Here is a 27159-nt window from a genome sequence, read left to right as displayed (position 1 = left end):
GGGAGGGACACAGGATGTTGGCCATCTGGGGAGGGACCGCGGGAGGGCTCCAGGGCGTGTCTGGCCCATCTCGTTCAGTCCCAATCTGCCGGACCCCAGCAGCAAGCTAACCTACCGGCGTCTGCCCTCCCGGTAGTCAGTGCACATCATAACAACTGGTCAACCAGTCGACTGTCTGCCCCCTGGTGGTCAGTGCACATAATAACAACTGGTCAACCAGTTGACTGCCCCCCGGTGGTCAGTGCATGTCATAGCGAGCAGTTGAGCGGCCTTAGCATATCATTAGCATATTACGTTTTGATTGGTTGAACGGCCAACTGGACACTTAGCATATTAGGCTTTTATTACATAGGATAATCTAAATTTAATCGAAACTAATAAGTTACTGTCCAACATTTTGGCATGCATAACATTCCTTCTCCAATTCTTTTTCTGGTGGCATCCCACTGTTTTGTAAATTGCTGGGGAGGGAGGCAGTTTACAAACATTGCACATTGTAGAAAATCAATTATTATTTTTTGAAGCAATGAATATTTTAGGTAACCCCTCTTCCTAATAATTCTTCAGATTTCTAATAGCAGGGCTTTTTAAAACACACACACACACAACAACAACACTATATTACACTTTATTTCACTTAGGTTGGTAGCCTCAGAGCTTTGTTTGCTGGAAAAAGCTCAAAAATTTTCACTTGGTGGGAAGTAGATCTCCCCACAGTGCAAAAGTATAGCAGCTAAACCATTGCTCTTTCCTCCAGCCTCTCCTTGCACTCCCATCTTTTTTCCTGTTTTCTCTGGAAGAGCCAGCTCAACCTGAATAAAAGAAAAGCAATCTGTAGAGTGCATGGGAGGAAAATGAGTGCAAATAGGCCCTTCCCAAGCTCTGGAGCTTAGTTTTCACTCATTCAAGCAGAAGGTTTATGCACACTCAGATGATAGTATTTGTGCAGTGGTACCCATTGATTGGGACAGTTCAGTTCATGGTGATGGAAAGCTGCTCTGGATTCAGCAATGCTTTTAAGTAGCTATGTGTTTTATTAATTTCAATAGTGTCTACATAAATTTTAAAAATAATAGTAAAGAACATGCAGGAGACCAGTTTATCCAGCTACATGCAATGTTGATGTGCATTTGCATTCTCGAGTTCTTTGTGTCCTCAGCACAAAGTTGGGAAATGCTGCTCTGAGAATAGGCCAATCCTATCTAATAAAAGAGTAATATGCAAATTGACCATCACTCCAAAACACAAGATGGCTGCCCCCACGTAGACACAAGATGGCCACCACAAATGGCCAGCAGGGGAGGGTAATTGGGAGGGACCAGGCCTGCAAGGGAGGGCAGTTGTGGGCAATCAGGCCAGCAGGGGAGGGCAGTTGGGAGGGACCAAGCCTGCAAGGGAGGGCAGTTGGGGTCAATCAAGCCTGTAGGGGAGGGCAGTTAGGGGTGACCAGGCTGGCAGAGAAGGGAAGTTGGGGGCGACGGGGCCTGCAGGGAAGGGCAGTTGGGGGGGACCCAGGCCTGCAGGGGAGGGCAGTTGGGGGGGACCAGGCCTGCAGGGGAGGGAAATTAGGGATGACCAGGCCTGCAGGGGAGGGCAGTTAGGGGCAATCAGGCAGGCAGGGGAGTAGTTAGGGGGTGATTAGGCTGGCAGGCAGAAGCAGTTAGGTCCAATCAGGAAGGCAGGCAGGCAAGCAGTTGGGAGGCAGCAGTCCTGGATTGTGAGAGGGATGCCCTATCCTACCAGGATTGGGCCTAAACGGGCAGTCGGACATCCCTCGAGGGGTCCCAGATTGGAGAGGGTGCAGGTTAGGCTGAGGGACACACCCCCCGTGCACGAATTTTGTGCACCGGGCCTCTAGTATCTTAATATTATAACTAAGAGGTGCTTAACTAGTTAAGATGACTAGGGAAGTGCTTGTCATTGTCACTTGGACTTAACTAGTATTTAATACTGTAACCTGCTCCCTGTTAAGCCTAGGCACACCTTAATTTTTGAAGTTAGCTCATTTAAAAGTTCACTTCCTGCCTGTCCACTTTCTTCTCATCAGTGACAGCAACAAACAATGGCATTGCTTAAATGTCTTACTGCCTGAAATAACATCTTCTTCCAATTAAAAAGGAACAAAGGCTGCACCTCTTTTCTGTTCCCTTCATTGGCTATAACATCTTGACATCTGCTTCTGTCTCCAGTTTTGTCTGAGACTTCAAAACAGTATGTCGTGTGTTTCTTTTGGGAAGGGATTGCTTGTGACTATGGCTTTCAGAGGAAATGTATGCTTGTGGTTTGCAGAGCACTGACATATATCTAAGGGTCCCTTTGGCAGAGGGCAGCAAGGCCCCAGGGATTTGCACCATCTCCTAGGAGCGCTGGGGTGCTTGGGTGGTGGCAGGGATCTGTAACCCACTTCATTGCACCCTTTCCCCTTCCCAGTTTCCTACAAATACACTCTGACCGTCGTTTACTCCAGTTTCAATCTTCAACATTCAACTTAGCGCACATCATGTCAGAGATTCTTTTTTTTAAAATTTAATAAATCTTTATTGTTCAGATTATTACAATTGTTTCTCCTTCCCCCCCCCCCCCATAGCTCCCCTCTACCCGGTTCCCACCCCACCCTCTGCCCTTACCTCCCCCTGCACTGTCCTCATCCATAGGTGTATGATTTTTGTCCAATCTCTTCCTGAACGCCCCCATACCCCTTTCCCCCTGAGAATTATCAGTCCACTCCCTTTCTATGCCCCTGATTCTATTATATTCACCAAGTTTATTCTGTTCATCATATTTTTAATTCACTTGATTTTTAGGTTCACTTGTTGATAGATATGTATTTGTTGTTCATAATTTTTATCTTTACCTTTTTCTTCTTCTTCCTCTTCTTAAAGAATACCTTTCAGCATTTCATATAATACTGGTTTGGTGGTGATGAACTCCTTTAGCTTTTTCTTATCTGTGATGCTCTTTATCTGACCTTCCATTCTGAATGATAGCTTTGCTGGGTAGAGTAATCTTGGTTGTAGGTTCTTGCTATTCATCACTTTGAATATTTCTTGCCACTCCCGTCTGGCCTGCATAGTTTCTGTTGAGAAATCAGCTGACAATCATATGGGTGCCCCCTTGTAGGTAATTAACTGTTTTTGTCTTGTTGCTTTTAATATTCTCTCTTTCTCTTTTGCTCTTGGCATTTTAATTATGATGTGTCTTGGTGTGGTCCTCTTTGGATTCCTTTTGTATGGAGTTCTGTGCACTTCCTGGACTTGTAAGTCTGTTTCTTTCACCAGGTGGGGGAATTTTTCTGTCATTATTTCTTCCAATAGGTTTTCAGTATCTTGCTCTCTCTCTTCTTCTGGCACCCCCATAATTCAGATGTTGGTACGCTTGAAGTTGTCCCAGAGGCTCCTTACACTATCTTCGTATTTTTAGATTCTTTTTTCTTTTTGCTTTTCCGGCTGAGTGTTTTTTGCTTCTTTGTATTTCAACTCTTTGACTTGATTCTTGTGGTCCTCTAGTCTGCTGTTAGGTCTCTGTATAATATTTTTTATTTCAGTCAGTGTATATTTAATTTCTAGTTGGTCCTTTTTCATATCTTCGAGGGTCTCGCTAAATTTATCGGACTTTTCTAGGAAATTCTTGAAAAGCCTTATAACCGTGGTTTTGAATTCTATATCCAGTCGTTGGTTTTCCTCCATTTCTTTCATTTGTGATCTGTTTCTTTGTCTCCGCATTTTCGCTGCTTCCCTGAGTTGGTAGGGTAGCTTTGTGTGCTAGGTTTCCTATATGGCCCAGTGGGTCGGCCTCCCCAGTTAACCTGAGGTGGACACTCTTGGTGCACCCCTTTGTGGACTGTGTGTACAGCCTTGTTGTATAGTTAAGTCTTGAATATTGTTGGTATCACTGGGAGGAATTGACCTCCAGGCCAGTTGGCTGTGAGGATCAGCTGTGTCTATGCTGGGAGAAGTTCGGTGCTGGAGACATCCTTATAGGATCAGACTTGCAAAATTGCAAAAGCCTCTGTGCTCAGTTTGGATGGGGCGGAGTCTCAGGGTGGAGTCTCAGGGCAGAGCAGACAGTCTTGGCTTCCCGTCAGCCCTGCCTTTGCACTCGCGCCTCCAGACCTCCGCCTTCCGCAGTTCCCCTGAGTTTCCGCCTGACAGTCCAGATTCCCCCCGTAAGAGCGTGGGTCCCCAGGGGCTCGCATGGAACTGGGGTTCAGTGCAGTCGGAACTGGGGTTCAGTGCAGTCAGGGGCTTCTGACTCCTTTCCGCTAGGGAATGCCTGCGGCAATCTCCGCATTCGGTCTTCTCTGTGAGCACTTGTGTGCGTGCCACTAGACCCCTGCCCACCGTGGCTCCCCCAAGTCTCCGAGTCTCTGTGTGCCTTTCTCTTTACCTGACAGTCCAGACTCCCCCCTGTATGAGCCTGGGTCCATGGGGTTTTGCCCGGAACTGGGGTTCAGTGCAGTCGGAACTGGGGTTCAGTGCAGTTGGGGGCTTCCTTCCCCCGCCCGCCAGAGAAAGTCAGCCAGGCACTCAGCCGCCCTTCCTTTCTGCGTGCGTGTCTCCGTACCTCAGCCCTTTGCCACTCCTCTGATTTTCTGTGAGCTTTTCTCTTTCCTTCTAGTTGTAGAATTTCCACTCAGCCAGCCTTCCTGTGGTTCTGGATGATGTCCGTTCTATCTTTTAGTTGTAGTTTTGAAATTGTTGTGCGAGGCAGCAGTTTAGGTGCTTACCTATGCCGCCATCTTGGTTTCTCTTACGTCAGAGATTCTTAAACTCAAGGGAACAGAGAGGTCATATCACTGGTCTCCAATCCTGACTTTTCATCAGAGTCTCTTGGCGAACTTTGTAAAATACATGTTCTTGCCCCCACATGTGTTCTGATTCATTACGACTGTGTGTGGACATGAAACTTGCATTTTTGGTTTGTTTTGTGTGTTTTTAACTCACTAGATCACTGGTTTATTATAAAAGGTTGTAACTCAGGAACAGCCAGATGGAAGAGATGCACAGGGCAAGGTGTGTGGGTAGGGGTGTGGGACTCCCACCCCCTCCAGGTCTGCTACCCTCCCAGCCCTGCACCTGTTCACTAACCCAGAAGCTCTGAAACCTGCATTTTTAAAAAAACTCTTTTTGTGCTTTTAAAGTTTCAGAACCACTAAGCTAACTGGACTCTCAGGGCAAGACTCCCTTGAATATCATCTCTGGCAGGTGGCCATGTCATTGGCATTGAATACCTCCAGCCATGGGGCACTCACTACTTGTACAAATGGCCTGAGTTAAAACAGTCCTTTTCCACCACAAAAGTTTCTACCTATAGGTCTTAATTATGCCTTTTAGAGCAGCATGGGAAAAGCTATTCCTACTTTTCCCTCAAACACTTGAAGACAACTACTGCTTCCTTCTCAGGATCTCTCAGAGTCCCGTTTCTGGGCTCTCAGTCCTGGTCCTCCTCTGAATATGATTGGAGTTTTATAGTAAATTTAGTTATATCTTTTAGATGATCTCTTTGAGAACTTTATGGAGTGGCTGTCATCCCAGTGTTAGAGATGACTGAGGGCTGGTAGGTTAAGTGACCTACCCTGGTTCCCACAGCTAATAAGTTGCTAAATTGCCATTTGAACAATCTTTCTAACTCCAAATTCTGCACTCTTAATTAACACATTATGCACCTGATTTTTATTTTCTTGGTTTGTTAAATGCAAATAAGTAGATGCTAAATAAGGAGTATTAAATTGAAGTGTATAAAAGTATAGCCCCTCCGATTTTTCCGCCCAGAGGCAGCCGCTGTCAGATTTGCTAAGTCCTTCTTAAGCATCCCACTGAGAGCTGGAGGTTCTGTTTGGAGCAGCAGAGAACTTTGCTTCGTTTGCTGGGGCTCCATCTGCAATGAGTGTGCCCTCAGACTCACAGAGGCTGCTGGCAAGGCCTAGGTCTCTGCTTACTCTGACTTTGTAGGCAAGTAAACCCTTAGTTTTTTACTTAATTATTTTTAGTTAATTAGTTTCATTAATTGTTTTAATAAACTAGTATTTATTCAGGTTCTACTCACTTTGTACCCTTGCAAATGGATTTTTGGGTCTTAAAAGAAACCCACTATTTTTCCTGTTGGTTGTAACCTATCATTTCACCTTATATATATCTTCTAGCCTCCCAATTTGATCACCCATTAAATTATTTAGCTCAATGTCATTCTCATATGTTAATATATATGATGTCCCTCTTTGTCCAAATCATTGGTAAAATTTTTGTTGAAGGTGGGACCAAAGACAGAGTTTTTGAATACCTGTGGGGGAATTAATTAATGAATACTCTTGGATATAGTTACTCAACCAAATGTGAACACACCTAACTGTATTACCATGCAGTCTTATCTATAGGGACATGAGAAATTTGGTCAAATGCCTTTCTGTCTACAACATTTTCCTGATTAATTAATCTAGTAAGCTTATCCAAAAAGGGGAGTGTTTAATTTTACTCCTTAGCTAACCCTCTGTGAGCTCCTAGTTATCGTCACCTTTCCCCTTTACGGGTCACAAACATCTCTTTTATAATATAGTCTAGATTTTTTCTGTGGATTGGTATCAGCTCACATTTTTGTGGGGCTCTAAGCAACTCAGAAAGGGCTGGGTTCAGACTGGGATGGGTTGCAGTGGAGCCTGGAGTGGCAGGAAGGCCAAGGCCTGTGGGTGGTGAGTGAAGGCTGCTTCAGTGGTGAGTTAAGTGCAGAGATGCCAGGGCTGGTTCATTAGAATAGAGAGTTGACTAAAAGTATCTACCCTAAGGCTGCATCTGGGGCAGGGAAAGATCTAGAATGGAACAAAGGCAGATGCTCCCTCAGGGAGTAAACCACTGGGCCGGGAAAGGCTGGAGGCTGGTGTTTGAAACCAGAAACCAAGGAAACAGAGGGTCAGGGAGGTGAAGCTGATGTAAGACAAGAGTGAGGACTGGTCTTGGAGAAGTGAGCTGCCTCATTGGGCCCCCTGTAATGGGACAACTTCATTCCCTGTCTCAGCAAATGACACTACCTATTGTCCAAACCAGATATCCAAGTGTCCTCCTACAATCCTTCTGCTCCTTCAGCCTCCCCACACCCAGTTTACCAAGCCCTGCCATTTCTAAAACTGGCTGTTTCTCTCCAATGCACTGTTATCTCTTGAATTACTGCATAGCTACCTCACTGGTCCTCTTGCCTCTGAGATTTGGCTTCTAGTTCAATCTCTACACCATGGATTGAGCCCTTATTTTGAAGCACAAATTTGATCATATCGCTCCCTTGCTTAAAAGTCCTCCAGTAGTTTTTCTATTACCTTCAGAATAAAATCAAGACCTTTAGCCAGAAATAGTTGCACCTCCCTAGGAAGCCTCACCTTCCACTCCCTCCCCCCACTTCTTGCACACCTCAGGCTCTGGCAGTCCATGCTCTGGATGGTCATATTGTGGCTGCTCTTTTATGCTATTGACTATGCTGCTTCTGCTACTAAAAATGTCTGCCTCTTAACCCCCATCCACCTAACTAAGTGGTCGGCAAACCGCGGCTCGCGAGCCACATGCGGCTCTTTGGCCCCTTGAGTGTGGCTCTTCCACAAAATACCACGGCCTGGGCGAGTCTATTTTGAAGAATTGGCGTTAGAAGAAGTTTAAGTTTAAAAAATTTGGCTCTCAAAAGAAATTTCAATCGTTGTACTGTTGATATTTGGCTCTGTTGACTAATGAGTTCGCCGACCACTGACCTAACTAATTGTTACTCCACTCAGTATGTCCTTCCAGCCTACCACCTGCTCCCCTCTCCATTGTGAAGAATCTACGCAGAGAGCCCTTATCTTATTTCTCTCATAAGACATAATTACTCTTAGAGTAAAAATTTGTTTATTTGCTTGTCTCTCCTCTCGATTATGAGCTTCTTGAGGGCTGGAAAACATTTTGGGATCCTTAATGCTTAACACAATGCTTGGCACATAGAGGTGAACAAAAATGTTTGTTGAATCCAGTTGTTCATAAATTCATACATTCAATATGAACAAGAGAACAGCCCGTTTTGAAGACCAGCCCTTTAAAAAATTCTCTCTCTTGAGGCATGATTTTCCCCTATCCAAGGTTCAAGTCTATTGGTACATGATACTTTCTGATGAGAGAAAGGCCTCGATATGTAGAAGTCATTAATGTCGGAGGTACAATACCATGTCAGATCTAGTTCACAGGGAACTGAAGCTTTTTTGGCTGAGAACCTTTAGTATCTTTGCTAGGATAGAAAGCTTTTTTGGCTGAGAACCTTTAGTATCTTTGCTAGGATAGGAGGCAGTCTGGTGCTATGGTTATGATGTGGCTTCAAGGTTGGTGGCCAAGAGGAAGGGATGATGATGAAGGGGGTAAATGTTGGAGTGGGGAGGACCTGCAACTCCAGTCCATCGGAATGGATGACCTAGGCAATGGGAAATAGGACTAGGAAGTGTTATTTGTCTTCTTAGAGTTTTCTATATGGAAGAATTGGGTGAATGGGTGAATATCTATACTAGACTCATGGGAGACAGTTAACTTAATTTTATAGACAGACCTGATCTGGTGTAAGATATAATCGGCCTGTCAGCAGCATGTTTGTACTGGTAGTTATTCCTATCCTGATGGCTTTTAACGATTTTGGGGGCTGGCAGGAACTGGGGTAAATGTAGCAGAACAAATGGGTGTTATAGGGAAAATTTAACTGTAAGGAGCAGTGATCACTTGGTGATGGTGGCAGCAGAGCACAGAGGAAAAGTGATCTTTAAACTTCTGCTTTGCAAAAATTGGTGTATAAACTGGTGTACATTAAGGAAGCAACCCAGGTGGGAACATTTGTAAAAATAAATGCATTTTGGATACAAATATGGGCAGTTGTAGCCACTGTGGGTTTCTTGTGGGTCTGGTAGAAATGAGCTATGTTCGTTAATGAATCAGTCAATGTGATGAATAACAGCGAAAGGCTCTGCCTTGGGGAACTCAGGATAATACCAGTTACAACCATAACCTAGTTACTGGGTTCAGTTACTGAACCAGTGGCGGAAACTGAATGAAGAGTTGACCCAGGAACCCTCCTGGAATATGTCTATTTTGCTTGGCATCTCCTTCTAGAACTGCTAGAAATTCCAGCTTACAAAATGGAGTGGTAGGTGCAAACTAAGAAATAAGAGGCAAGGCACGGCTATCACATCGGTGTTGGGGGTTAGATAGAAAGTTTGCTCTGTGGCTGCTATAGTGGCCAAGTAGTGGCCATGGTCTGTGCCTTTTGCTGCTGCTTTCTACTGAGAGGTACAAAGACAGCAAGGCTGAGCTGTGGCAAATTTCTGGACATTCTTGCCCATTATGCCTGTTACCTTGAATGGGACCGGGTAGTCCTATGAGCCAGAACAGAAAACCCGTGGTTCTGGATGCTCCAAATGCTGTTGTGTATTGATGTTGAATCAGTAGGTTTGGTGCTTCGTTTTAGTCTCTCAGGCTCTGGAAATGTTTGAGCTTGCCCTGATCCATGCATGGCAGAATGGAGTGCCTGATCCCCCATCCCTCCAGAGGGGATCAACAGGATCAAAATATGACCTGATGGCCAAGTCCTCCTTCCCCCCCGCCCCCAATGGTCTATATCTGACCTGTCCACTATGGTAGTCAGTAGCTACATGCGAGTGTTTATATTAAATTAATTAATCAAAATAAGAAATTCAGTTGCTTAGTTACACTAGCTACGTTTCAATTGTTCAATAACCACAGGTAGCCAGTGAAATGAGTATTGAACAGTACTCACTAAGAGCGTTTCCATCGCTGCAGAAAGTTCTGTTGGTAGCACCCGTCAGATTTCTTTGAAGGAGAACAATCTGGGATGTCAGGCTCCTGCGGTCTGACTATGCTGGTGGTTTTTAGACCAGGTGAGGATAGAAGAAGTTCAATTGCGATGATGAAGCCTCCCCCACCTATCCCATCCCAGGAAAGATTGCTATGCAACATAACAGAGGTAACTTATGTCTTCAGTTCTTCAAAGATCCAGTGGATGACTCCTGAAAGGTATAAATTTTTGATAGCTGCTTTTTTTGTGAGAGGTCCTCAATATAAACATGAATGACCTGGAGTTGAAGGAGGAAGGTGTGTTGGGGATGATGTTGATCCATCTAGATGTCATGCTTGAAGTTGGTAGGACTCAGAAATTTGACTTCCACCATTTTGTTTGTTTTTAAAGGACTTCTACAATTTTGTATTTAACCTGTAAGGCAGAGCCTTCTGGTCAAGGAGTGAAAAATTAACATATACTTGAAACTTTTTCCCTACAAGAATGCACTACTCTGCCCTAGATGATAGTTCTATAATAGAATCTATCTCATATTGTAGGCTTCAGCAAATATTCTTTGACAAGTACTTTGTTCTGTGATACTGCTAAGTCTAACAATGAAAGATGGTTCTTACCTTAATAAAACTTGAAATATATGATATCAATCTCATAAACTCTAATTCACAAACCCAGGGATTATGAGAGGCACTTAAAAAAATGGCATTAAGATTACCCTTTATCTCTGTGGTAGGCAGAATAATGCCCTCCCAAAGATGTCTATGTCCTGGTTCCCAGAATGTGTGAATATGTTACTTTATGTGGGGAAGTCTTTGTAGATGTGATTATTTTAAGGAACTTGAGATGGGGAGATTATCCTGGGTTATTTGGGTGGGCCCAGTTTAGTCAGAAGAGCTACCCAAAATAGAGAACCTTTCCTAGTTGTGGTCACATAAAGAAATGTGATCAATACAAGAAGAGTCTGAGAGATGTAACATGTCTGGATTTGAAGATAGAAGAAGGGGCCAAGAGCCAAGGAAAGCAAGCAGCCTCCAGAAGCTGGAAAAAATAAGGAAGTAGGTTCTCCTGTAGCATCACTGGGAAAAATTTAGCTCTGCGCGCACCTTAATTTTATACTTCTGACCTACAGAACTCTAAGATAATAATTTTGTGTTGTTGAACCTGCTATGTCTGTGATCATTGTTAACAGCAGAAATAGGAAACAGATTTACTTCTTAAAGAGTGGAGGATTATCAAATAACTTACTTTGAAAAAAAAAATAACTGTTAAGAGGATGGAATATTCATGTTCACTAATCAGTACATTTTTAGCTTGTAGACAATTCTGTATGGAACCAAATTATAATAAAACTGTTGCTTGGTGAGCATAGAAAGCATCCTTAGTGATTAGTTTGAGTTCAGAAGGCTATTATGTCTGGTCTACCCCTTACTTATCTGGGTAGCTGTTAGGCCTCTGAAAGTGTAATCCGGTAGAGAACTTGTCTGCCAAAAACCGGCCTCGTGAATTGGGCAGCAGCCATGCATGACTGGCATTGAAGGCCTTCTAAGCCTTAGCAACCTGATTTTATTTGTTCACAAAGAGGACCGAAGAAGATGGATGGAAAATAAATAACTGTGAAACACTTGATCTTGAAGAACTCTTTGTGGGGACAGCAGGTGGGTATCATGGGATCTGTACCCCCAGGGTACACCAGGGTGGGGCTGGTGGTAAAGCATGTCATGGGCAAAGAAATCAGGATCACAGCTTCTGAGGACAGAACATGTTCTCAACTGAGGATTTATCCCAGAGAGGAGAATTGTCACCTGAGTTTGCAGTTACAGCTGCTTTTCTGTGGGCAGGGCGGGTGTGAGCTTCCTGGATGGGTGCCAGGGGCTGCCCAGCCTCCGAGGGGCACATCCTCAAGGCCAATGCTGGGCACTGCGGGGGACCTGGCATTTCTGACAGCCCCATACTTGGAACTTGGAGTGTTTTCTCATCTTGGGTTTTCTGGCACTGTTCCCTTACTCTGTGATTTTCAGAGATTACAGCGTGATTCCTCAATTACCTCTGCTAGGTCTTCCCATTCCCAAGCTGTAATTCCTGGGCCTGGAGTCCTGCACTCATTTAGAGTGATTCTATCTCTCCATACATCTTCAGCTCCTGTTCCCTCTCAGTCATCTGTGTTCTTCTTTCCTGGTGTTGGAGATTCTGCTTCCAGGCGTCAAGGACAGAAGTAAAACCACAGTTGGGCAGTTCCACTACCTGCCCAACTCCATCTAGGCCATCACCCTTTTCGTTCATTGATTCACTCCAAACACAATTTTACCAGGTCTGTTTTGTTGTTGTTAATCCTCACCTGAGGATATTTTTTTCCCATTGCCTTTTATAGAGTGTGAAAAGGTGGGGGTTGCGGGGAGAGAAACATCTACTGGTTGCTTCTTGCATGTGCCCTGACCTGGGGGCAGGGAACAAATCCGCAACCCAAGCATGTGCCCTTCAGTTTATGAGCTGACACTCTAACCGCCGAGCAACACCGGCCAGAGCTACAGGTCTGTTTTTGCCCTCTGAATATTACACAGGCCTGAGGTTGAAGCTGCCACAGCACCACAGCCTCTTCTGTAAAGTCATGTCCTTCTGGCATGCTTCTCACTCTACCTTCTCATTGAAATGTTCCCTGTGCTGACATTGCAAAGGTTTCAGGTACCTCCTCGATGTTCATTTGGATTATGCCTTATTATATTTTCAGAACTTCATTTCTGAAGGTTTCTATACTTCAGGTCATACTTCTTTTTAGTGCTGGGGTTATTAACCCGGGTTCTACATTGGAAGGACTCAAACAACCTTTAGAAAGCACCAATGCTTGGCCCCAACACAGACCAATGGAACAAAATATCTGGGGCTGGCCCAGGGGGGGATTTTATTTTAGGCGTCCCTGATAGCCATAAAAGAAAAAAAAAGTGTTAAAGTGGACTTCATCAAAATTAAAAATGTCTGCTCATGAAAAGATACTATTAAGAAAAAGAAGAAAAAAGTCACAGACTAGGAGAAAATATTGGCCATACGTATATCGGACGACTTACATCCAGTAAATCTTAGCAATTCCTGCAACTCAATAATAAAAAGACAAATGGTGCAATTGAAAATTTGACTAAAAATCTTGAATAGATACTTCATAAAGGAAAAAAGTATGTCTTTCTTGTCCTTAATGTACTCACAATGCCTTCAACACATCTAAAAATTAACAGTAACTTGTTAATATTATAAAATATTTAGGCAGTGTTCAAATTTCCCTGATTATCTCATGATTTCTTTTTATTCTTGGCTTGCCCAAATCAGGATCCAAATAAGACACACAGACTGCATTCAGTTGAAATGCCTCTTGTCTTTTTAAATCTATAGACCTCTTTGCCCTCTTTCCCCCCCCCCCCCCGCCCTTGCCATATATTTATTGAATAAAGTGGGCTATTTGCCTTGTGGAATTTTCAACATTCTTGGTTTTGCAGATTGCACATTCATGGTAGTGTTTAACATGTTCCTTTATTACCTGTAATTCCTATATACCTGGAGGCTCATCATCATTATTAGTAATACTAAAGACTTCACTTCCAAGACTAACACTTTTCATGTATGACATCTTGCCACAGTGAGTGAGGTGGGTCCCAAACTCTCCTGAGGCAACAAAAAAAAAGGATAACTATTTTGCAGTAATGCCAAGTCTAGTCCCTGTTGACTTTACAAACAAAAAACACCTGACTAGAATAGAATCCATCATTAGGTGCATGATAGCTGTCTACTATAATGTGTTGGGCCTTCCCTTTGTGCCTGAGAATGAGCATGGACAGGTGGGAAGAATGTGAACTTGGGAGTCAGAGGCTCTAGATTGGAACTTTGACTTTGTCTTTTATTAAGAACACTAGTGGCCCAGTGCATGACATTTGTGCACAGGGGGTCCGGGGGGTGTCCCTCAGCCCGGGCTGCACCCTCTCCAATCTGGGATCCCTCTTGCAATTCAGGACCGCTGGCTCCTAACTGCTCACCTGCCTGCCTGCCTGATCACCCCTAACTACTCTGCCTGCTGGCCTGCTCACCCCCAACTGCCCCTCCCCGCCAGCCTTCTTGCCCCCAACTGCCCCCCCCCCACCGGCCTGATTGTTCCCAACTGTCTCCCCCACTGGCTTGCTTGCCCCCAACTGCCCCCCACTGCTGACCTGCTCGCCCCAACTGCCCCCCACTGCCAGCTTGCTTGCCTCCAACTGCCCTCCCCTCCTGGCCTGATCTCCCTTAACTGCCTCTGCCTCAGCCCTGCCACCATGGCTTTGTCCAGAAGGACGTCCGGAATGTCCCCTGGTCTAATTAGCATATTACCCTTTTATTAGTATAGATAGAGGCCTGGTGCACGGGTGGGGGCCAGCTGGTCTGCCCCGAAGGGGGTCCTGGATCAGGGTGGGGGTCCCCTTGGGGGGCAGGGCTGGCCTGCGCAAAAGGCCTGGGGCGGTTTGCAGGCTGGCCATGGGGTCCCCACTAGGGGCGGTACTGGCCTGGGCAAGGGGCTGGGGCAGTTTTCAGGCCAGCCACGCTCCCATTGGGATGAGGGTCCCCGCTGGGAGGCATGGCCAGCCTGGGAGAGGGGCTGAGGACCATTTGGGGGTGGTTTGCAGGCCGACAGAGCTTCTGGCTTTGTCTGGAAGGATGTCCGGAAGGTCTCCTGGTCTAATTAGCATATCACTCTTTTATTAGTCTAGATGCCTTTCCTAGTTAATGTTTTTCCATCTCAGATTCTTTATACAGGAGGATAACATTTATCTCACCCGGCTGCCGAGATGCACCTGCCGTGCAGCACGTGTCTGTTTCCTTCCCTGCCTAAGTTAAAAATAAGAATTTGCGTCTAAAACAACAAATCTATAGAGTTTGTTTAGACCCAAATGCAAATGTGGCATTCACCAACTTCATAAATAATAGAGAAAGGAGGTTTTCATGCACATCCTTTGAAAGAACATGCAGAGAGGGAAAGGAACTGAAAACAGGAAACATAGCTCTCTTTCCCTCCTTCTTATAATTAGAAAATTCAGGAATTCTTCCCAAAGAAAGCATGACCCGTTCTAGCCTAAAATTTTGCTATTCTCTGGACTGTGCTGGCTTGAGAACGTATTTCTTTTACCAAAAGATGAGTTCACAGTAAATGACTCAGAGACATATGGATGAAATTTCCCTTAAGCCACTCAGGGGATTAGAAATTAAGGGAAAGAGTGCTTGGCAAAATGCATTTGGGGTTTTGCCAAACCTAAACCAACTGAGAAATAGTTAAGACACAAGGCAGATCTCGAATGCTGCCAAGTTTACCCATCTTAGCAGGACAGGGATTTATAATTAGAGCTGCTCAGAAAAGCACTGCCTCTCGGGTGGCAAAGGACAGAAAAGCCTTTGTCCTTACCATCTCAATGGGCTGCTCGTTCCCAGATGGACCCTTTACAGTGTTCACCCCCTCTTCATCATCAGGGTCTGCAAAGCCACCTCCTCACACTCGGTTCCTCTTCCACACCAGGCCCCCACCATGCTCTTCAGGCCTCTTGTTTCCAGGCCAGGCTGGCTGTTTCTCACAGCGAATTCCTGGATGAAGGAGAACAAATCTTCACGGGTGTTCTTGAATTACAGTGAAGAGCTGTGGTGGGAAAATATGACAAGACAATTTCCTTCCCGGACACAATGTTTTGGTCTTCTGTGTCTCACCTTTGTCACCTTTCCACATTTCTCTGTTTCCCACAGGTTTCTTTCTCTGTGAGATGAGGGAATTGGATCAGCTGTTTTCCAACTGTGCTGCTGGAGCCTTTTGTGGGCGTGGCTGGCCCCGTGGAGAGAGAGAAAGGGGCTCTCTTCAGAAAGGGGTAGGGGCTCCAGCTAAAGATTTCAAGTGAACCAAGAGCTCCGAGGTAAAATAATTTGAGAATTGTAAGATTGGATAAAGGCTCAGGTCTCTTCTGATGACACAGTTCTGGTGTCTTATGTCACATTTCTCAGTCTCCACTCCCAACACCAAGTATCACTAACCATGTGCACCAGCTTTTCTCCCCAGCATTGGGCAGAGTGTACCTGTGTGCCAGGCACTGTGCTAGGCTCTGGGCAGTTAGCAGCGAACAGAACAGACCTGGTCCTCACCCCCATAGACCTAACAGATTAGTTGGGGAGGCTGGTGTTAAACATATGAATATGTAACTCTAAAGCAAGATGTATAGTCCATGAAAAACAAAATCATGGTTGAAGTTTGAGCAGGCCTGGGGTTTGAGAGATACTATAGATTATAGAATGCTTCTTGTTCTAAGCCTCTCCCCCACCAGCCTGGCTTGCCACTCGGTAGATTAGTATATTATTGTTAGGTCATTGAAGGTTTCCATTAAAAATATACCTTTTCCACTTGAAACATAGAACACAAAGTAGCTGATGGATGCAGCCAGCTGGTACTGCAGAAAGCAAAGAGGACAGACTTGAGAGAAAAGACGTAGGGCTTTAGGAGGGAAGGGTGGGAAGGCTTACTGCTGGCTGGGCCTGGAGGGGTATGAAAGGTTCAGAAAGGCAGTGACCCAAAGTGTAAGCGAAGGCCATGCCAATGACTACCTTCACTTATTTCGCAGTTGTACCTAGATCTCTCCTAAATTTCTTTTCCCATTTCTCACTAAGTTTAATATGTATATACAGTGTTAATTTATTACTAAATCTTATTGCTATTCCTTTGCCTCTGTCTAGCTCTTTCTCTGTGTACAATTTGTAAAGCAAAAAGGGATTTAAAACAAATTTCTGGAGATATTTGTATGGTTTCTACTATAGGTAAGTTGGCAATGCCCACCAGTTTTTGGCCTTTGGTGTACCTGACTACTTACCTGGGATTGGGGAGCTAGGTAGAGGGAGACCAGTTTATTGGCTTAAAGAGTTAAGACTCCTGTGGGGCACTGGATGGCAACATTTCTGCAAACCTAAACTTAGCAAAAGCAAGAACCTGTTGACAGAAGGTCAACTCTGCACAGCTGCCAATCCCAACATATTCTATGTAACATGAACTTATGGAAAGAGAAGATTAAAGCCAGAGCTGGTGGAAGGGTAAGCCTCGATAGTTCATCTCTCAGGGCCTGTGGTCCATAGGAAGGGCTCAGTGGTATTAGCTATTACTGTTCTACTGGTACCACCACCATCACCAACACCACTACCACCATCACCACCACCACCAGCACCGCCACCTTCACTACCATTATTACTACCACCACCAGCACCACCACCTTCACCACCAGCACCATCACTATCATCACCATTATCACCACCACCACTATATCCAGTTAGAGATACATATATTTCCTTTCCTTTTCTTTCAAATATATGCTACAACTAGATTAGCAAACTGCTACCTGGTATAGAAACTTAGGAGAATTGCTGTAATAAAGAATGATTTGTATTTGATATCATTTTTTGGTAGATAAGTAGTCATTTCTTATCTACTTAAGCAATATTTGAAAACAGAGTGTCCTTCTGTGTGTACTGAAAATATCCTCTGGAGTTTTGTTTGCATTATCAGCTTATTTAGCACACTCTTTCTGCTTAGCAACCACCCCCACTCCCTGGGCCCTGTCCTTTTAATTAACAACCTGTCACTGTATTTCAGTGTTTCTGTTGAGGCACACCAAGTGAGCCATGAAAAGTCAAAACATATCACTTCACATAAAAACAACATTTGCTGAACTTCTCATACAATTGGGCTGGTCAGATGAACTGCTTCTTGGGGACCAGAAATCGAACCTAGGTGAGCTGATGTGAAAGACTGAATCAAGGTGTGCAGAGAGCGAGAATGGCAAGGGGTGAGGGTAGCAAGGCAGAGTTACAGGACCAAAAGTTTATATATATATATATATATATATATATATATATATATAGAGAGAGAGAGAGAGAGAGAGAGAGAGAGAGAGAGAGAGAGAGAGCGCGCAAAGGAGAGGGAGAGGGAGAGGGAGAGGGAGAGGGAAACATCGATTGGCTGCCTCTTGCAAACCCCCTACTGAGGATCCAGAGGATTGAGCCTGCAAACCAGGCATGTGCCCATCTAGGAATTGAACTGGAAACCTTTCCATGCATGCGATGATGCCCACCCAACTGAGTCACACCAGCCAGGGCTGGACACTTATTTTAAACCACCTCTTTTGTGCCTTAAAGCCCCAGTGCCACCTAGCTGACACCTGGCAGATGTGAATTTTGCATAGATTCGTTCATGTGTTCCATCAGCACTTAACAATTAACTTCTAACATATGCCCAATATGCTCTAGGGATGCAGCAGTGAGCAAGGCATCTGCCTCAGTGCTGCTTACATACTTGCAGAGGAGAAAATAAAAAACAAATAAAGAAACTGTTAAATATAATTCAGGTTTGATAAGTGTCAATAAGGAGTGAAGCAGAGTTTGGACATAATAATAGATGATGGCATGTGTGTGTGAGATTGTGTACAGTATGTGTGCTTCCATTGGCTAATTCAGTTAGCTCCATCAAGGAAGGCTGCTCAGAAGGAGTGACATTTGAACAGACAGACCTGAGTGAAATGAGAAGTGAGTCAAGTGAGTGTCCCTGAGCTAAATGGAAACCACACATCACCATTATTATGAACTGACCTAAGTCAGTTTGGTCACAATGCACAGCTATTAGGTTCTTGATAGTTGAGGATAGCTACTGAGAGAAAATTGAGGTAAGTAAAGCTGAACTACTCCCCTGCAGCTGTCCCCGGAGTTTGTAAAGAAAATAAATCTACCAAACCCGGTCATTCATACAAAAATGTATTAAGAAACTTTTTACTACCAGATTCTAATAGTATACACAAACTGATGAGCTCAATGGAGACCCAGGATTCTGTCCTTTTAGGAGCCCTGAGTAAGATGCTCACTTGAAGTAGAGGCAACAGTACATCAGAGACATGATTCTGTTTCACTGAAACCCAGCAACAGGTGAATAGAGCTTCTCCTAACCAATGCACAGACAGTGGACTGTACAGGGTTAAGCCTCAGGACCCGTCCTTAAAGCTACACACTTGTGATGGTTAATTTTATGTTTCAACTTGGCTAGGCTATGGTGCCCAGATGCTTGATCAAACACCAAAGTGTTTCTGTTACTGTGAAAGTATTTTAAGATGTGATTAACACTTAAATTAGTAAACTTTGTGTAAAGCAAATTACTCTCCATGGTGTTGGTGGGCCTAATCCAATCAGTTGAAGGCTTTAAGAGCAAAGACCAAGATATCTTAAAGAAGAAGGAATTCAGACTCCAGACTGCAACATAGAGATTCTGCCTGAATTTCCAGCCTTTCAACTGATGAATTGATTCAAGAGTTGCAACAATAAATCTTACTTGAATTACCAGACTTCCCTGCCCTTCAGATTTTTGGATTTGTTGTCCACTACAATCACATGAGCCAGTTCCTTAAAATCTCTCCCCTCCCCCACTATTGGTTTATTTCTCTAAAGAACCCTGAACTCATACAGATTTTAGTTCTGGGAAGTGGGGTGCAGGTGTAACAAATACCTAAAAATCTAAGAGTGGCTTTGGAATAGGGTAAGAGTAGTGGCTGGACAAGTGTACAATAGCAAAAGCTTGGATTGCCTTGAAGAGGTTGTTGGGACAGAGTGAAACATCTATGGCTGCCTCCTGCAGGCTCCCTATCGAGGATCGAGCTAGCCAATGGGGCATGTGCTTGACTGGGAATTGAACTGGCAACCTTTCCATGTGTGGGAAGATATAAATGCTAAAGCAGATTCTGATGAGAGCTCAGAAAGAACAGAGCTGTAGAGCAAGTTTCTAATGTCTTAGAGCAGTGGTTGACAAACTCATTAGTCAACAAAGCCAAATATCAACAGTACAACGATTGAAATTTCCTTTGAGAGCCAAATTTTTTAAACTTAAACTTCTTCTAATGCCACTTCTTCAAAATAGACTCGCCCAGGCCGTGGTATTTTGTGGAAGAGCCACACTCAAGGGGCCAAAGAGCCGCATGTGGCTTGCAAGCCGCGGTTTGCCGACCACTGTCTTAGAGAATACACATATCAACATGAACAGAATGATGCTAGAAATATGAGTATTAATGGTGCTTCTTGTGATCTTTCAGATATTGGGTCACAGACCCAGACAGGCATGGAGGCAAGATGATGTGAAGAGACACCGGGAGAAAAGAGCCCCTACAAACCAAGGAGAGGCCCAGCACAGATCCTGTCTTCACAGCCCTCAGAAGGAACCAGCTCTGCCAACACCTTGATTTTGGACTTCTAGCCTCCAGAACTGTGTGACCATACAGATCTGTTGTTGAAGCCACCCAGTCTGTGGTGTTTTTTTCTGGCAGCCCCAGCACATTATTACTGTGCTGTGAGCCTCAGTGGTTTCTTACAGCCCATTTGTCACCAGTCAAGTGTGCCAGGAGCAGGTGCTGAGACAATATTTGGGGTACAAAAGGTTTAGTAGGGATCAAACCCTGTAAAAGGAAGGGGAAAGACCCACCATCAAAAACAAATGCAAAGGACATGACACCAGTTAACAAATATGGCCAGCTAGTCCTGCTTTAAAAATAGAAAAAGCTCAAAATAATTGAATATCAGAAAAAGTAGAGATGATCTTTAAACTTGACTTATACCTATTGCACTTGTTTTCCCTTATTAGTTTATAAAGAGTATAACACAATTAAGGGTTTATCTATTTTCATATGGAGGGAGCTTTATAATCTACAATTTGGATGGAATTTTTAATGCTAATAATATATTATCAATGTTAAGACAATACTAATATATAGTTAGAATTTAAGTCAATATAATTTAAGGTAAATTTTTTTTTTCAAAAAAAGGATGGGGGAGGGATTAAGATTGGGCACAGGGAAAAGTTGAATGATAATGTACATTCAAGGAGGCCTCAAGCAAACCAGTGCTGAGCTCTGGACTTAATATTGTCCATCGGGTTGTCTTGCATTGGGTCAAAATGACTGGGACTTCCTCCCCATCGGGCTCAGTCACTGGATGCAGGCTGCCACTGGAAGGGTGGCTCAGGCGAGGAGGTTCTACTGAAGCTGACCCTGAAGGAGTGGGCAGTGGAGGTTTCTTTGAAGGAGGAACCTGTCTGCACATCTCACGTCTCCCACGCTGCTCGTGGAATAGTGAAGAACAGTACACGGCTAAAATATTTTAGCCAATCTACATATCTTGAATACCTTTAACTTCATCAACAAGAGTCCATTTCTAATACCACACTTATTAACAACAAACTAATTTCAACAATGAAAATTAATTTCTGACATTCAAACGCTAATGCACAAAGCCTCAGGTATTCGATGGAAAGCTCTTGAATTGGCTTTCCTGATAAAACACTAGGTGACTATCCTGGAGAAGAATTTTCCATTAGAGCAACCGGCGGCCGTTAGTGTAACGAAGAGCATGACTAACTGCCTTACTGAAGTATTTGAAGTAAGTCACAGACATCCCAACAACTTCCGCTTGTCGCTGTGTCTGTGACACCTACTCTCTCATCTTGCTCAATCAAACTGTCTTAGGGATTATTTGGTTGCAAAGAAGAGAACCTATTGGAATTTGTTGGGGTTTACTGTCAGGATACAAGGATTTGACAGGCAACTCCCAGACACTGAAATTGGCAATGAAGGCTCTTTGGGCCACTCAGGATGGATCTGGGGTGCTGGGATCCCAAGTTTTCCCTGCTTCTCGTGGGCCTCAGGGTCCCCCTTTCTCTGCTTTTCTCTGTGTCTGCTCCTGTCTCCCGCTTCTCTGCCTTTCCACTTACTCATCAGCACACTTCCCCAGGCTTGGTTCTACATAACCACCATCGTTTGACCATCTCTGTGTCTCTCAGGTTAATGTCTTGAGAAGAAAAAAAAGGAGGAGGAACTATAACTGGAACAGCCTTGCTTATGGCCTGGTGTCCCTTGAGTTAGCTGAGCATTGTGGTCCATGATCTGTAGCCAGGGTTGTGGAAGAGCAGGGTAAATGAGGCTCCTCCTTCCAGGGGCATTGGGAGGTCAGATTCCCCAAGAAGAAGGTGGATAAGGGGAGGCTCTCACCAGCATCTCTGGCATGCCTACCCTAATGCCAGAAGTCTCTCACATGCACACTCCTGTATGTGTGTGTGTGTGTGTGCACGTTCATGCTCACATGTACACACACACACCACATGTAGTAGATTAAACCAATCCAAGAGTTACTGCCATGTATTCAAATTATAATATTCAAATATACATATAATGTGTCTTCCTTGATTTGGTTCCTATAGAGATGTCTTTTCTTTCTCTGAAACCTCATCTCCATTGTAACCCAAGGAGGTCTGAATCAACTCTCCCTTGGTGATGGTTACTTCTACCAACTCTGGCTGCCACCGTGGCTAGGATGGCACAGTCTCCCTCACAGACTACACATTATCACAGGCTGTGAGTCAAGTAGCTGACAACCAAGCCTAATCTAGAGTTGACTTCCCAAGAACACGCTGTCCTCTGTCAGCTCTAACAACTAGACCTCAGCATAAGCTATTAACCTGGTGATTTGACTCATGAAAACAGAGCTTTTTGTTACCCTGCGTACATAGGAACCTCAGATTCTTCTCCGTGTTTTCTTTCATGCTTCTTGCATCATTTGGAATTGCCCAGGGAACCTGGTGTATCAACTAATCTTAGCAGCGAGGCATTTTAAAGCAAGCGTAGCAGTGATTGAGAGCCCTGTGTCCAGCTTCCTGGAACCACTCACCTTTACTAAACAGGGCAGCCCCTGACCAGGCTCAATAGGCTCCCTCATTCCCCATGCCCTTTCTCCCTGAGCCTTACATCCCTTTAACAGGGCCAGAGCCTTTATCCCCAGTCAGAGGAAATGCAGAAAAAGTGGAGACATCTCAGGCAGAAAGAACCCTGACAAACTGACGACCTCAGAAATACTTAAAGAGAAAAGGCATATGGTTCCTTCCCAGACCCCCTTTGTTAGGGGAAGGAATACGGGATACCTGAGTAAACACCTATATTTATCTGTTTCTCCCATCCACTCAAGTTCATATGCCTACAGACTTCCATGAATAATTAGGTAAGTGTTTGCTAGAATATTCTCTCACGAAAAGCCTGTTGGAGAGGTGTCCAAATCTGAGGGCACATTAAAAATTTTCTTCTTTTCAGGTTTACCTCAACCTGGCTGCCCTGGCAAGTCTTCTCAAGTGCCAAGGGGACCAGACCAGTGTGGGCTAGGCCAGTGGTACTGCCCCTTGCCACATGGCCCAGGAGACCCTCACCTGTGACAGGGCAGGTCACAGTGTTCTCAGTCCCCGGGTGTCTGTCTAGGTGTGTGGGCGACTCCGCATGCCAACTTTGCCATAGAGCCCTCGTTTGGAAAGGGGCCCCATGATTCTCACATCAGCCATTGCCCTTAGGGGTCCCCTCGCTGCAGAGTCGCTGGTCTGGCTGGCTCAGTCATCTGTCTTCACAGGCCTCCTTCCCAGGCTTTTGCCTAGGGATCCATAGCGGTTGGGGCTCTTATCTCTCCAAACAAAGCCCACACAGTGTTCATTCACCTGTCCCCTTTCCCCATAGTCAAGCTGGATGGCCATTAGGGAAATCCCCAAGTTTAAAACACCAAAGAGCCTGTCCCCTCTCTCTGAGAGGCAAGAGCATCCAGACCCCAGAAACCCCTTCCGTTCTTTCCTAAGGAACAGCTAGCTCCTCACCACCCCACCTGCTCAGCGATTGACAGTGTGACTTCTTGTTATAGCAGCAAACAACAAACAAACAAAAGAGAGAACAAATCAAAACCAAACCAGATCTAATTCTCGGTTCTGTAGGTTCTTCCCCTGTACCCTCCCACACACAAACACCTTTTCCAGTTACTTTCCTCTCCAGTGAATACAGGAGTAGGAATAAAAGAGCAGAGGTGGTAGGAGAGGGGGCACCATTCTGTTTAAAAGGACACATGTGCTATCTTTGTATGTGGGTGTTCTGTATGGTCCAATGATCAGGGGCCGAGGGACTACCAGTGTAGTGACCTGGATCCCAGCCTCTGGAGCCCAATTGCCCAGGTCTGCGTCCTGGCTCTCTCACTTCCTAGATTTGTAACCTCGGGCCAGTTACTAAATTTTCCTGTGCCTTCATTTTCTCATCTAGTGAAATGGGGGATCATAATAGTACAACCATCGTATAGGGTCGTTGTATGACTAAACAAGTTAACACTTACTCAGCATGTAGAACAGTGTGTGGCCCATAGAAGGAATGGATAAAATGCTTGCTCTGTTATTATAGATAGCTATAATACAATATTTCTGTTTCTGTCACTATAAACTTGACCATCCCTGCTTAGAAGTGGGCAGCAAGTCTAAATGATAATTTATTTGTAATGAATACCTGGCTACGTCCAAAAAAAGATTTAAAGTGGCTGAACAAATACAGTAACTGGAGAATTAGTCAATGAGGGTCTTGTTTGTAGTTCTTTTGTAAAGGATAATCGTTTTGGACTAGAGGAAAAAACTGCCTTCTGTTTTGTTTGTTTACGATGGTGATGTAGTTGACAGCCCCCTAACCCTTACATCGGTAGACCTTGATAAAACAGTGAGAATGATGTAGGGGTTCAGTAACTCTTATGGGAGAATACTGCTTTTGAGCAGTTATGATGTGCCAGGACAGGATACCCATGGATGATCCCCTTTGATTCTCTGTCACCTCTGCAATGGAGAAGACACTGTGATTCCCACTTTGCAGATGAGGAAGCAAAGTCGGGATAAATGGTTTAGGAGACTAAGTTTAAGGCTAAGTCCAAGGCCAAAGGCTTTCTGCTCTGCCTGCACCCATCTCCTGACTGGATGAGACACTTAGCTTTTCCAGATTCTACGAGGAAAAATGAGAGGAATTGTTACCTTCTGGCTCCTCACATCTGGACGAGGAAGGATAGGCCCCTTACCTGGGTATCTAGTAATGCAAGCTTGTGGAATTCATATCAATTTCTGACATGCAAAAGAGGCCATAAACAATGAGCCTGACCTTAATTTAAACACTAAATTATTATGTTTGACAAAGAAATGTAAACAGGGATTTAAATGACTCATGTAGTTACAATTGGTGGTTCATTTATTACTGTTTTCTCCACAATAGCCTCTGTCTGGGATCTAGGGACAGGTTTGCTACACAAAACCTTGCCACTGGTTCAAGCTCATTTCCAACATTTCTTCGTTGACTCGCTCATTTGTTTAACAAGTTAATGGTGTTGTGATCTGCACTGGGCAACAGTCATGAACAAAGCAGACATGGCCCTGCTTTGTGGAGCTCACAGTCTGATGGGCTAGCAAATGACCTCATGAAGAAATACACAGTGAAAACTGTGGTAAGAACCACCATAAAAGGAACAGAGGTGCTTGGAGGGAGAGTGAGGAGGAGTGGGCGGTCAGGGAAGGCCTCTTTGAAGAGAACATTTCATCGGAGATGTGCAAGATGAAAAGGAGCCAATTATGGGAAAGTGTAGAGTGTTTTCTATAAAGTAACATACAAGAATTAGTCATTTACTGCACTGCTCCTACTGTTATTATTTAGAATAGGACAGAGATAGCAGGACAGAGAATCCATTTATATGACATGTCTAATATAGGGCAGTCTACAGAGACAAAATGTAGATGAGTGGTGCCAGGGCTGTGGGAGAGAGTGGGGGGCCATTGCGGAGTGACTCCTATGGGGGGTGGTATGATGAAAATGTTCTAAAATGGATTATGGCAATGGTTGCACAACTCTGTGAATAACTTTAAAAACCACCACCGAACTGAACACTAAGCAGGTGCATTGTGTAGTATGTGAATAATATCTCAATAAAGCTGTTATTAAAGATAAGAATGATCTGGAGTTTACTGGTGTGAACTGGGCTCAGGCCCATGCTAACCATCATCTTAGACCTGGAGTCAGATGAGGCTGAGCCCCAGGGAAGTCATACTTCTACAGACCTCTACCCATAAAGCCAGGGAAAGGGTTCCACCCGTGGGTCCTGAGGGCTGAAGGGTAGCAGAATACATCACCCCAAAGTATTACTGTAGGAGTCTAAGCCATGCCACCCAGGGTATGCCACTTAGTGTGTTGATAATTTTGAGCTATGGGCACTGGAAAAATAGCAAATGCAAGGAGAGGCTTTCTCTGAATTCCCTCTTCTCCCTAAAGATCGATCCTCCAACAGGAGCTCAGTTATCATAAATCCCCTGTCTGGGAATTTTATCAAGCAGAGGAGATGCACTCTTATCACAGGAAAGGAGATGGACCCCACACCCAGACAAATATCACAAACCGTCATACCTCCTATCTATTCTTTTGTTTTTCCCATCGATTCTTCTGAGGGCCCATTCTCTTTCCTAAAAGTCCTTTACCCTCCCCTAAGATCACTTACATACCCCTCCCCTTTCCCTAGCATGATGGTATTTAAGCCCCAGTTGGGAGCAACTTCAGGAGTTACTCTTTTTTCCCTGGATCTCTCCCAAACTTCTGTTTGTTTTTCTCTTGTTAATCTGTCTTTTATTACAGGGGACTCAGTTAAGAACTGAGAAGGGTAGAGGGTAGCTACTGAGCTTGGCTTCGAGGCAGACCATCCCGTGATCCTCAGGGCTAATGAGGGAAGGAGTGTCCCTGGGGTCCAGAACTCGGGAGGGCTGTAGAACTTCTTTATTTCCCTCCCACAAAGCCTGAGGGGCCCTTGCTGGATGGGTGTTAGAGCAAGAAAGAAAATGGCACAAGGCAAGAGAGTATAAATTAAATTTATTAATTCCACCATTTTTGAGCACCAGCTATGCATCTGGCACAATGTTGCATGTGAAGTAACTGGGATACAAAGAAGCATAAGAGCTCCTCTGGCCTGGAGAAGCTGGCAGAGCTGCCTGGAGACAGTGTGAGAGAACTGCAGGTACAGTGCGGAAGCCGGGTGCTGCTGGCACAGTGGCCCGCAAAGGAGACCAGGAGAGAGCTCACCGCCACTCCTCCTGAAGTGCCATCAGCATGGCTGCCTTTGCTGTGAGTGTGGGCCCGACCTGGTGTGCTCTCTTTCTCCAGGGCATCTGTGGTGTAGGGGTGCTTGAATGTGAAAGGGCGGGGAGACTCCATGTTCCTTTTGTTCTATGTCCTCCACCTCGTGGAGTCAGGTTCCTGCCCTAGAACCTCTTCAAGAGCCCAACCCACACTTTTGGATTAGCCAATAGAAATGCAAGGGGAAGGTAAGCCGCACCCTGCCCCATGTGCAACCTGATCCCGACCAATCAGCAGAGACCACACTACCTCACCCCTCCTACCTCTCCCAGGCCCCCTATAAATCAGCGTGTTTGGGGGCTGACTCTCTCTCTCTCTCCACCTCGCCGCTGCGCCGGTGTGTGTGTGTGTGTGGGACTGA

The 27159-nt window shown here is 44.7% G+C and overlaps 1 long non-coding RNA gene across 2 annotated transcripts in view; it reads left to right on the top strand.

The window, feature by feature from the left end:
• The window catches only part of LOC308247179, a 55447-nt gene extending 29836 nt beyond the window's left edge, over positions 1-25611 (top strand). For both annotated transcript variants that reach the window (XR_013960468.1, XR_013960469.1), the window contains exon 3: positions 19902-25611. This is a non-coding gene — a long non-coding RNA (uncharacterized lncRNA). The remainder of the gene's footprint in view (positions 1-19901) is intronic.
• Positions 25612-27159: the final 1548 nt, after the last annotated feature.

This window comes from Plecotus auritus (assembly GCF_963455305.1).
Source record: "Plecotus auritus genome assembly, chromosome: 4".
NCBI lineage: Eukaryota > Metazoa > Chordata > Mammalia > Chiroptera > Vespertilionidae > Plecotus > Plecotus auritus.
The sequence above is the reverse complement of the archived record's forward strand: the minus strand, read 5'-3'. Positions and strand labels throughout refer to the sequence as shown.